Here is a 12,500-nt window from a genome sequence, read left to right as displayed (position 1 = left end):
AAGAGAAACAGATAAATGGGAAGAAAGATAACAACGCAAATGAAAAAAAAATCAGTGTTTGAAGAAGTAACAGTACAAATAATGGAGGAAAGAGAAAGGAAGAGGAGGAGGAGGAGGAGGACGGAGGAAGAGGACGGAGACTCGGTGTACAGCATCACTAAACCTTGAGCAACATGCAAATTCCTTCTCTGTGTAACGAGCAGGAGGTGATGGTGAGCTGTGCCGTACCTCCGCACCTTATTACAGACCGAGGGGACGACAGGGGAGCGGGGGAGGGGAGGGGAGACGGTGGGGAAGCGGAGGTAGGAGAGGAGAGGAGGGAAGAAGGTATGTGTAAGGAGAAAGAAGCAAGGAATGAGAGGAAGGTGAAGACAACGGGAGGAAAGGCGGTGTTGGTACTGCAAAGGAGGTCGCGAGGGAGGATGGAGACGAATGATGGGAGTGAGGCGGCACAACGCTCGGTGCAGGGATAATGAGGAAACAGGGAGAGGACAGTGAGTAATAATCGTGTAAAGATCTCAAGTACAATAATGCTATTCACGAAGACAAATATCCTAGACTACTACTGCTACTACTACTACTACTACTATTGCTACTACTACTACTACTACTACTACTACTACTACTACTACTACTACTACTACTACTACTACTACTAATAATAATAATAATAATAATAATGTTCCAGCTGCTGCTACAATAAATTCGCGGAATATTTCGAACAAAATCAGACTACCTAGTTTGGAATAGTTTATCTGGGACATGAAGATAAAATCGGGAGAGAGAGAGAGAGAGAGAGAGAGAGAGAGAGAGAGAGAGAGAGAGAGAGAGAGAGAGAGAGAGAGAGAGAGAGAGAGAGAGAGAGAGACTGCCCACCACCAACAAAGAGTCTGGTCAGCCTAAATGAAATCACGTTACCGAAACAGGAAACCGAGTGACGTTTTTGCCGTCATCGGCGGTCCTGTTTACATCAGCGTGCGTGACCGGCCGGCACAAGAGGCTGTAAAAAGAGAAGCTAAGATAAAAATGGGATCTTATCGTACGTCGGGCATTCCAGTCAACTCGTACCACCACAGCAGATTGATGTACGGACCGGAGGGAAGGGGGATGACGAACCCACGCTAGCAGTTAATACGGATTAATTCTTGTCCCCTGCGCGGCGTCAGGATGCAGCCATCCCTCTCGGAGGCTCAAGGAAGTGATGAACACAAGGGGACGGGGGACGGTGGCCCCTGCAGGTCAGCAGTGTCTGAGCCAATTAATCTAAACTGTACTGTCAAGAGAGATGTACGAGTGCACTCCGCCCAGTGTCGCCGCCCGCCGCCCGCCCCTCACCCACATCCCTTATGCACATATATTCACAACGCGTACATGTGTACGCTTACGTACGTACACATCTGCACATAATTCCTCAGGCAGGTTTGTATATACGTGCAAATATTGTTGAATAGATGCATATATTAGCATAATGGTTCTAAGCACAATTCAATTCGGTTCCATCCACAGACATGAGAGTGGTGCTTCATGTACGTAGTGTGTGTGTGTGTGTGTGTGTGTGTGTGTGTGTGTGTGTGTGTGTGTGTGTGTGTGTGTGTGTGTATATATATATATATATATATATATATATATATATATATATATATATATATATATATATATATATATATATATATATATACACACATATATAGTATCAGGCGCGCGTGCAAGGCCTCACAATACACAATTGTAAACTCGCTTTACTGCATTACTATCGAGGTAGCCAGCGAGCCTCCGAGGAAACCCTGCTTTTCCAGACTTGAATACAAACACAATAGATGCTCGCTTGAGAGCAGTGTCCGCATCTCTTGCTTTCCAGGCCGCAAGCTTTCCGCGGCCCTTTGTGACGGAGATTTCCGTCTATTTGTCTGCGTGCTCGTAAGTGAATGACAGTATTTCCTCGGCGAGAAACCCTTAAGCTTGCCTCTCGTGCTTTTATTTCATTACTTGTCATCCTTCCTGTCCTACAATTTACTCCTATCACTTGTTTCACTGCCTTTAGTGATATATCTTTTACTTTCGTCTTTTTTATCTTTGATGCCTGCCTCACAATGCGTCAGCTTCTATCTTGCTATCTCTTCCAAAGACACACAGCCCACGTATATCTCTGTCCATTACACAAAGCACGGCGCTGTTTCAGGAGAGCAGTGTCGATATTTATGTTTGGATCTGGACTGATTGCTATAGGAAGCACGTCCGATCTCAGTTACCACAAACGGCCAGCAAAGAACGGCCTGCCACAAACGAAGTGTTGCAGACATAACTCATTTCAAAAATCAGAAACAAAAGCTTTGTTGTGCAGCATGTGTGTGAGTGTTTGCGTGAGGGTCGTGTGGAGATCAACGCAGGAGGTGAAAGCAGAGGTGGAGAACAGGCCAGCCCTTGTGTGGTGCCCCTAGCAGCGCGGTGCCAATGAGACTGCGACGCTGCGGGGATACTCATAATGAGACCGTGACAATGATCTAGTACTGACATAGCAAACATATAAATGAGAAATCTCGATACTAAACGTAATGACCTCTGTGACAGCTGGGAGACAAAGCATTATCATGTGCGAAGGGTGAACGGTTGAGGACCTTTCCCGTAGGGGCAGAGAGAGAGAGAGAGAGAGAGAGAGAGAGAGAGAGAGAGAGAGAGAGAGAGAGAGAGAGAGAGAGAGAGAGAGAGAGAGAGAGGAATTTCGAATAAACCAGCAGTAATATCAGCGCTGGAAACAGGCGAGAACGGAAGCGAGGTTAAAGACAAAGAGAGGAGTACTGGGTAAGGGAAGGGAGTGCCGGGAAATGAAGGGAGTCAGTCGGTGGGCACCCAGCGCAGCCCATCGTTCCAACACTGCAGTTCCGGCCCTTCATTAGTCCGCGTCGCCCCGGAGGTCGCAGCCGCCGCCGCCGCCACCACTATCACCACCACCACTACTACCCCTCCCCCACCATAATGACAACGATCACTTTTCACACCACCACTACCAATACCACTACTACTACTACTACTACTACTACTACTACTACAGCAGTAGTAGTACTACTACTACTACTACTACAGAAGTAGTAGTAGTTGCTTCTGTTGCTTTCTTCTCACCTAAAGGAACTGCATTGTGTGCACTTCAGAAAGCTTATTCATATAAGTGATAACATTTGCTGTTGATGGGGCAGTTTTATAAAAGATGATTAAAACATTACTTGAGAGCATTGTCATGTTGAGCATCTCCAGTTAGTTACCATCATCGTCAGCAGAGGACTTCCTACAGATATATCAAGCGTAAGTACCACAGCTACATCAGCGTTTATCGATCACCGCCACGCACAACGCGCACCGTGCCGAGGCTCCGCACCCCGCGAGTCACTGCGTCAGCCGCGACATCCTGCGTCAGGCGAGTCCTATAATTTTGTTCCCTCGTCTCGTGCGACCTTCTAGACGCAACATCTGCAAAACGCACGTTCTTCCATCCCGTTCTGCCGACGTGCTAAGGAAACATAATAAGACTTTTCCTACCTTTTGACTCACCTCCTTCCTCCTCCACCCTCCCACTTCCTCTCCCTCCTTCACATCATCTGCCCCTTACTTCTGCGTCACTCACTTCAAGGCCTCTTAAGACCCGCCACTTCCCACTCTTCCCTCTCTCTTTCCTCCTCTCCTGACTCCTAAATGGCAGGGTTTTGCTGGCGTGGAATAAACCTTAGGTGCAATAATTAAATCCTTACACTGCATGAGCATCATCCAGGGATTACCTCAGTCATCCCTTACTGTGTGTCACTGAACCTCACTCATCCCTGCTCCACTGCCCTCGCCGATGACCTGCTCTGTGATTTTTCTTATTTATTTTACACACCGTTCTGTTAATCCTCATTTTTCGTTCCATCTCGTCTCTCATCTCGTCTCTCTCTCTCTCTCTCTCTCTCTCTCTCTCTCTCTCTCTCTCTCTCTCTCTCTCTCTCTCTCTCTCTCTCTCTCTCTCTCTCTCTCTCTCTCTCGTATGCAAGAAACACCCTCACTCACATCAACTCCACAAACCCTTTCAGTCACTGTCGGGTCTCAGGGATGGTACTTTCACTACCATGAATTATAAAGTTGTTCCCACATGAACACATCAAGCACTCTCTAGCATGCTGTGTTTAAAATTCTCTCTCTCTCTCTCTCTCTCTCTCTCTCTCTCTCTCTCTCTCTCTCTCTCTCTCTCTCTCTCTCTCTCTCTCTCTCTCTCTCTCTCTCTCTCTCTCTCTCATCTGTCTGCTTGCCTCCCATGATGGCATCCACATACAGCTGCCGGCGAACAAACAGCAGTAGAGGAGCAAACACACAAAGACAAGAAGACACACTGATAATTATTTACCAACAAACAAAGCATAAGCGGAAACATTTGCGTGTACAGTGTGTTGTGTAATAATGGAATAGTGTGTGTGTGTATATATATATATACGAGTATATACTCGTATATATATATATATATATATATATATATATATATATATATATATATATATATATATATATATATATATATATATATATATATGTGCAGAGAGAAAGAGAAAGAGAGAGGGAGAAAGAGAAACGGGAATTCAGTCAAAGCACATTCTCTCTCTCTCTCTCTCTCTCTCTCTCTCTCTCTCTCTCTCTCTCTCTCTCTCTCTCTCTCTCTCTCTCTCTCTCTCTCTCTCTCTCTCTCTCTCTCTCTCACGATACACTGTGCTCAAGAAAGACGTAAGTTTGATTGGACTTCCAGTTTGCTAGTTAACTGATTCCACATGCAAGCTTCGTTCCTTTGTCAAGTTCCTACACAGGTTTCTGCGCACCTCTGCTTAGGCTTCCACCGTTGCCCCAAAGTTGGGTGCTCGGGCCTACATCAACTTGACTCAGGTACAATGTGGTGGTGGTAATGAGATGACGGAGTGGTGGTGGTGGTGGTGATGTTAGTGCTGTGTTTGCTACTGCTATTGTTGCTTTCGTTGGCTGTGGTGTTGGTGGTGTGATGGCGCGAGGTGAAGTATCTTGCTTGTGGTGGGACGAGAACACAGGCTAATAATTCTCATGCTGTATGAATTAATAATGTAAGAAGACTACACTAACGCTGAGTTTGTTGGTGGAGGTCTGGGAGTGTATTTCTTCACGCACTGGGCGAGCGGAACGAGACAGAGGAACAATTGTGGTCTGTTAATGCACGTCAGGCCACCCACACACATGACGAGGTGTTGTGTTTCATGAGCTTCTTCATCGACAAAGCACTCCACTCACTTTCACTCCGGACATTGACAAATATACAGCAGCAGTAGCTATGAATATTTGAGAGCATCGAGGACTAGAGAACATACATCCGATACAATGCACAATGTAAATGCGTTAATGCACTGGTTGATCTATAAACACATCCCAGTCGGGCCCAACACCCCCGAGCACGCGTCCTGCCCCGGCCGTCCCGAGTTACGGCCTTTCAATCCTAACTTGTCTGTGGAATGGAAAACTTTTGTTGGGTAACTCCATAACGGGAGGTGCGGCGCCTCTCCCCTCCCCCTCCCTCTGTCCAGCAGCTGCTCCACCTCCCCCAAATATTTTAGCGGGAGTTTAGCAAAAAAATGGGACAATTATGTACGAAATTACTTCTTGTTCGACAAATTCGCGTGCGGCCGCAGCACAAACACACGGTACGCGCGAATTAAATGACCCATGAAAAAGACCTGAGGGCACTGAGGGTGTTAGGTGTGGGAGGGATGGAGAAATGGATGGCAGGAGGGTGAAAATAATCGACCAAAAAAGGGCTGAATAAAAAGTAAAGAGCTGAGATTTTCGCTGGCGTTAATTATGGCGCGTCTGTGGAGCGTCTGGTGCTCGGTGCGGACGTGTTGAGTCTGAATGGAGAGGAGCTGCTTGATTGGGCCGCCTTGTTGTGGGTGGGCAGGTGATTGGTGATGTGCTGGTGCTGGCGACGTGCATGGACGACGGCGGCGGCGGCGGCGGCGGCAGGGGTGGCGGTGATTACTGTGGTGGTAGTAGCGACGGGGAGAAGCAAGGGATAATGATCTGAATAATATATGTGTTTACGAGAATCTCCTGTGTGTGTGTGTGTGTGTGTGTGTGTGTGTGTGTGTGTGTGTGTGTGTGTGTGTGTGTGTGTGTGTGTGGGTGTGATATATCGGGGGCATTAATGAAGGGACAATGGGAAAAAATATCAGGTAAGGGAGGCAATGTAGGGGGACCATTACGGCGGGCGTCAAGCAGGGGGTCAGTCCAGATTATCTCAACGCATTACACTCACACGATCCCCTGGAGTGAGGGAAAGTAATACTCTCTCTCTCTCTCTCTCTCTCTCTCTCTCTCTCTCTCTCTCTCTCTCTCTCTCTCTCTCTCTCTCTCTCTCTCTCTCTCTCTCTCTCTCTCTCTCTCTCTCTCTCTCTCTCTCTCTCTCTCTCTCTCTCTCTCAATTTCGTTATCTGGTTTCATCTGTTGAGCGACATTCTCATCTCGTTTTCCTTTTCCTTGAAGCATAATTTCCATCTTCCTTCTTCCTCTTTTCTTCATCTTATTCACCACCACCACCACCACCACCATCACCACCACCACGTCCCATCCTCTTGCACAGCCAACCCATTTTTCGTTCTAGTCTGCTTTCCACCTTCTCTCTCCTTCTCTCACACAACACTTCTCTCTCTCTTTCTCCGTCCACCACCTACTCTTGTCGCTGTCCTTTTTTAGCTTCCCTTCCCGTCCCCTCGCGGTGCAGCAAAGCCTCCTGTAATGACGTGGCGGGCGGTATCAGAGGCAGCAGCGAGGCGGGGGACTAATGAGAGCGTGAGGCGCTGCCCTCGCCATCTTCCGGCCTCCAGTCAAGGCCGATGTTAAAAAAAAAAAAAAAAAGAAAAGAAAAGAAAAAAAAAGTGAAAAAAGTGAAAATGAAGACTGTGGCCACCTTGCTGTCAGAATTCTCACGTTTTCATTGGTGTTTGATGTACGTGTCTAAGAACAAAGTCAATTTTCAGATCGTTTAGTTCAGTTTTCGGTCTGTGATGTGGTGTATTTTTGAGCATCGGAAGGTTCGCAAAGAGAGCGCTGCACTGCACGAGCTGAATCGAAATGCTTAATATTTCATGTTTTCAACTTTTCTTCGCCACCATTCCTGAATATAGATTTACCTCGTTACTCACGTCTCCGCGGCTAATGGTTGGTTTTTGGAGATATATCCTGAAGGACGTGGTGACGGCCAGGAGAGGAAAGGCGGTGGCGGTGGCGGTGAGGGGAACAATGGCAGCGGCAGGGGTCGTGCTTGGGGTGAGGCTGCAAGTAACTGATTCAGCCGCGATAAAAGGTGTCTTGTTTTCTTTGTATGTATTACTACCTCCTCCATTGTCCTGCCCACGTGTCATCATTGGGCGGTGGGATCTGTGTCATGTTTACCTGGTTCACATGATTCTTCCTTCATTAATTTTATTCTTCCTCTCTCTCATTCACTTAATTTTCCAAGTAATTTTCGTCGTTAGATTGTTTAATTCGTCCATCCCTTTCACTTTTTAATAATTATGTTTTTACCTGGTCTTTTATCGCAGAATTCTTTATCTTTTTTTATTTTTCTCTTTTCTACAACCTCCAGCCTCGTCTTTCCCATCTTGGTATATAGCCCGGGATCTCCCTCTTCCATTCTCCTCACCTCCCTGATCACTTTTCTCTTTCCTCGCCCTATCACCCGATCCTCCCTATCCCATTTCTAACTATAGACCTCACTCGTTTCTCCTTCCCATTTTTTTTTTTTTTTTGCGTCCTTTGGCTCTCTCTCTCTCTCTCTCTCTCTCTCTCTCTCTCTCTCTCTCTCTCTCTCTCTCTCTCTCTCTCTCTCCTCTATCACCTAATGTTCTCCTTTTTCAGTTGTAACTCTTGCTCTTTTCCATTTCCCCTTCCCCTTTTCCGGAGCGTGTGGCTGGCGGCGCGGTCTGTTAGCGGCTTACCTCCGTCTCGGCCCCCTCCTGGCCATGCGCATTTCGGCAGAATTGCGGACTTTCCCATTGCTCGGTTCAGGGCGCCGACACGCAGCTGGAATACCAAGCAGTCTCGCCGCTGTCAATAACCCCCCCAACTCCTTCTCTCCTTCCACCACCTCCCATCCTCTTCCTCCTCCTCCTCCTCGTCCTCGTCCTCCTCTTCCTCCGCTTTTCACCCCCTTCTCTCACCTCCAGCAGGGGCCTCCGCCGATATTTTCCGTGTAACTTTCGAATCGTTCCACCAATCCGTCTTCATCAGGCAGCTTCCCCCGGCCGCTAGGTTCGGGACGCTTCATCTCCCTCCTCGCCTTTCTCCTAAGGTCTCACGAAACGCAGCCACCAACATGGATCGAAAACATCTCCAGCGCCGCCACAACATCCCCAGAGCTGCGGCGCCTGGAAACAGAAGGCGGAGGAGGAGGAAGAGGAAGAGAAAGGAGGAGGAGGAAAGAGGAACGGAAGAAAGGTATAGGAGGAATAAGAGGAAACCTTGGCCACTGTGGTTCTACCTTCGCATGCTTCCCCCTGCGAAGAAATATTGGGTATTGGGCTTCCGTATTGACAAAAGCATTAAGCCTCGGTAATACAAGGAGGGAGCAAGTGCGGGATCTTCAAGCACACTGCCGTCCATCAGAGGCGCTCCTGCGTTGGCCCAAGTATGCAGTAGAGCGAGTAATATCGGGAATGGGCTAAACCAATGGGCGTTTTACTATGATTGACCGTAAAACCAGACGCCAGGATTAGGCTGATGAAACCACAGGGAAGGGAAGCGCACTAGATGAGCACGGATTGCGGGGATATTGCTCACCGCGCCCTGGGTAGTCGTGGGCCGCTGTCTGCCGCGAGCGAGCATTTGTTAGCAATGGGATACACGTTCCATCCTTTTGTTTCGGATGTAATATTGAAAATTCATGTCAATTATGTCCATGATGGAAGATTTACTTATTTTCTCTTTTGTTGCTGATCCGTTCACTCACTCAACCAGTTCAGGAAAACCACCACATTACTGCCACAATGGCCATGACCACCACTGCACCTATAGCGGTCGCTTCAACACAAACTGTTACTACGCCAAACATCGTACCGCTGCTGTAAACGAGACTGTCGGTTCCACAATCGCCAAGAACCTGCACAGACCCTAGACTACAACCAGACAACCAGGTCGCAGCACATGCCTCTCACGCAGCCGTTCCTTCGTCAGAGTACACGTTACGAGGCCTCAGAGACTCCCATCTCAGCAGCTTCTTCTTCAGAGGCTTGAAGGAACTGTAAGAGAGAGAGAGAGAGAGAGAGAGAGAGAGAGAGAGAGAGAGAGAGAGAGAGAGAGAGAGAGAGAGAGAGAGAGAGAGAGAGAGAGAGAGAGAACCGTCTGCAGCAACATGTACGCACCCCTCGACACAACATTTGACCCTCGAGATGATATCTGTATCTCAGGAAATCGTCAATCAAGCGCAGAGGCTCCATGAAGTTACTCGAAACTAAGCTACTTACCGCTAGAGAGCCGCCGCCAGAGGTAGAAGAGGGAGCCCGTGTTGTCTCGGCGCGTGGGAGGGAGGCGCGCTGGGCGTCTGCAGAGGGAGGAAGAGGAAAATTTGATGTAAAAACTTTAGCTACATACAGCGAGGGTAAAGAAAGATACACAGATTGGTCCCGGCGAACCCAACGCGTGGAGTGCCTACAACCCCAGTTAATTAGAAAGAGAGAGAGAGAGAGAGAGAGCGAAAAAAAAAAAAAAACACCTGCTCCATTATAAGAGTGTTGCGGGGCCCCTGCTGGGTCGGGGGGATAATTCGCGCCCCAGACCCCCATCGAGGTACTAATGCCCCGGCAGCAGCTGGGCGGCGACGCGGCGGACAACGGAGGCGAGGGAGGCCGGTGCGGAATGGCTAGCTCGCTCTTCAAAGAAACCTGCGGAGGAAGAAAAATAAATATATATACAAAGAAAACTTGGCCAGTGAAGCAGAAGACGGACGTTGACAGAAGGATCCCCGCAAATAGTCCGCGAAAATTGAAGGTGGCTGGCTGCCAATCAAGCCTTGGATCCCACAGCCTGGCTGAGGGGAGGCAGAGGGGAGAGAGACACACAGGGAAGCACCCTTCACTTTAGCACACCTATTCATTATATTTTTGATAGGAGGAGAGACTACTTTGTTGCTATCATGATATCTGAGGCTGCTGTGACCGACTCTGTCAAGGAGAGGAGCAGACTTGGAGGAAGCGCGGGAACTGAGAGGAGAAGCAAGGAGGGAAGAGGATGAGAGGCAATGGGGACGCCACCGTAGCTCCCCTCATCCCCTCACTCCGCGTCGGGAATATTGCAAGAGCGAGACTCCAGATGTTGCTTGTGAGGCCCCGAACAACGGCGGGGACCAGCCAGCAGGGCCGCCGCCGCCTGATGCCGTCGCCTCTATAGGTCTATTAGTGTGACAATCAGAAGGGAGGAAGGGAGAGCCGGATAGCACGAGAGAGACTGAACCGGTTATGGTAGAAATGAAGGGGAAAGGAAGGAAAGGCAAGGAGAGAGATAGAGAAGAGGATGGAAGAGGAAGGGAGAGAAAAGGAAAGAGAGAGAAGACGACACCGGATGAGAGGGAGGGAGGGAAGAGCCGCGAGCCCTCCTTATTACCAGGTTACTGGCGTCCGATGGGAACAGTTCCTTGGTGTTACGGTGAAGGGGGAGCGGCTGGCAGAGTTTAGGAGCGAAGATGATTTTGAAGGAAGGTGTATGAATATGAAGGAGGCGGAAGAGGGGCGAGGAAAGGACGCTTGGGCCAGACGAGAAATGGGAGGTAGCATCATTCTCTGTCGTCGAGGGATGGGAGGTGAGGGGTGAGGGGAAGGAGTGAGGGAGGATATGGCCGTACGCTGAAAGAATTAATTGATAAAGGAGAACAGGGTGGCCGTCCTGACCTCCCTTTTAAAGAGTGGAGGTGGAAGATCAGAGGCCCTTATATCACTGTGTGTGTGTGTGTGTGTGTGTGTGTGTGTGTGTGTGTGTGTGTGTGTGTGTGTGTGTGTGTGTTAGGTAAAGGCAACTGTTATACATAAGAAAGTGAATTAAGGAGACGTTCATACTACACCACACACACACACACACACACACACACACACACACACACACACACACACAGTAGACAGCCACGTGCACGCTGGACCAATCACTGTCGGGGAGGAAAGAAGTCACAAATCACTTTCCAATTTTTCTTTTGTCATTCATTGCTGATCGCGTTTCCCTCAGCGCCTTTCTCTCTCCCCAAGGTGTCTTTCCTCCCTTCCCTCACTCATCCCCCATCACATTTCACTCATCCATTTCCCCTTTACAGCTTACCTCCCCATTTCCTATCAGGCGTCACCTCCTTATCTCCCCTCAGACGCCAGCCTTCCAACCTCCCCTCATCTTAGCTCCCCTTAAGGTATCTGGTCTCCCTTCTTCCGAGCAGTCGCCCCTCTGTATCCCTCTCCGCCTCTGTCCTCGTAAAAAAGGGTAATAGGCCTCCAGTTTCCCCTTCCCTTCCCTCGTAACTCTTCCCTAACCATACCTTACCATACCCTGCCCTCCTTCACCCCTCCATCCTTGCCCTCCAGCGGCCTTACCTTACCTGTTATATTTTTCCCTCTTGCCCTACGGTTAAGCCTCCAGCGGCCATATTTAATCTTTTAGGAATTATTTATGTATTTTTTGTGTGTTTTATATACTCCTCTATCCTTTTTTTTTTTTTTTTGCCAGTACAGTACAAAAATTCACAGCGAGTGTTTTTATTTAATTTTCTTTTTCTCTCTCTCTCTCTCTCTTTCTCTCTCTCTCTCTCTCTAGACGCAAACTTTAATGCAGACAAGCTACGTCTTCTTTTACTTAAATGTTGACGCTTATTTATTTATTTTTTTCTTCCGGTAACTTAGTTTTATGATTTTTAGATACATTTTCTAAACACACAGTGCCACTCTCAACCTTTTTTTTTTTCCTTTCTCTTCCTGTCTGCATTTTTTTCTTATGAGTGTGTGTGTGTGTGTGTGTGTGTGTGTGTGTTGGCAAGGTCTCAGTTTATTTTTCTCTCTTTATCTTTGTAAGTCTCTCGCTATCTGCCTGTGCCTGTTCTAGTATCTCTCTCTCTCTCTCTCTCTCTCTCTCTCTCTCTCTCTCTCTCTCTCTCTCTCTCTCTCTCTCTCTCGCTTCCTTGTTATCCCGTGCCCCTCGCAATGGCTGTTTTTATCACATCGTCAGAAGAACCTGTTTTCACGGCCGCGTCTGCCGTTCAGCGAGGCACAAGTCACAGCGTTCCACCGTCTGTCTCTGTTAGAGCTCATTTGTCTACCTGGAAACTTGTCTATCAACCTGACTTTCCGCTAATTAACTTGCTCACCTGCTCCTCGTAAGCCTACCTGCTCATATATCAGGTCGGACGCACACGGCCCCTTAACCATCTGATTACGTGTTCACCTGTGGTATTTTAGTCAGGTTCCGGTGGATACAGGTTTATAAACGCTGATTTGCATACA

General features: G+C 48.2%; 1 long non-coding RNA gene across 2 annotated transcripts in view; it reads right to left on the bottom strand.

The window, feature by feature from the left end:
* The window catches only part of LOC135100035 (uncharacterized), a 221,844-nt gene extending 212,270 nt beyond the window's left edge, over positions 1-9,574 (bottom strand). For both annotated transcript variants that reach the window (XR_010268489.1, XR_010268490.1), the window contains exon 1: positions 9,495-9,574. This is a non-coding gene — a long non-coding RNA (uncharacterized LOC135100035). The remainder of the gene's footprint in view (positions 1-9,494) is intronic.
* Positions 9,575-12,500: the final 2,926 nt, after the last annotated feature.

Source organism: Scylla paramamosain, chromosome 4, assembly GCF_035594125.1.
Source record: "Scylla paramamosain isolate STU-SP2022 chromosome 4, ASM3559412v1, whole genome shotgun sequence".
NCBI lineage: Eukaryota > Metazoa > Arthropoda > Malacostraca > Decapoda > Portunidae > Scylla > Scylla paramamosain.
The sequence above is the reverse complement of the archived record's forward strand: the minus strand, read 5'-3'. Positions and strand labels throughout refer to the sequence as shown.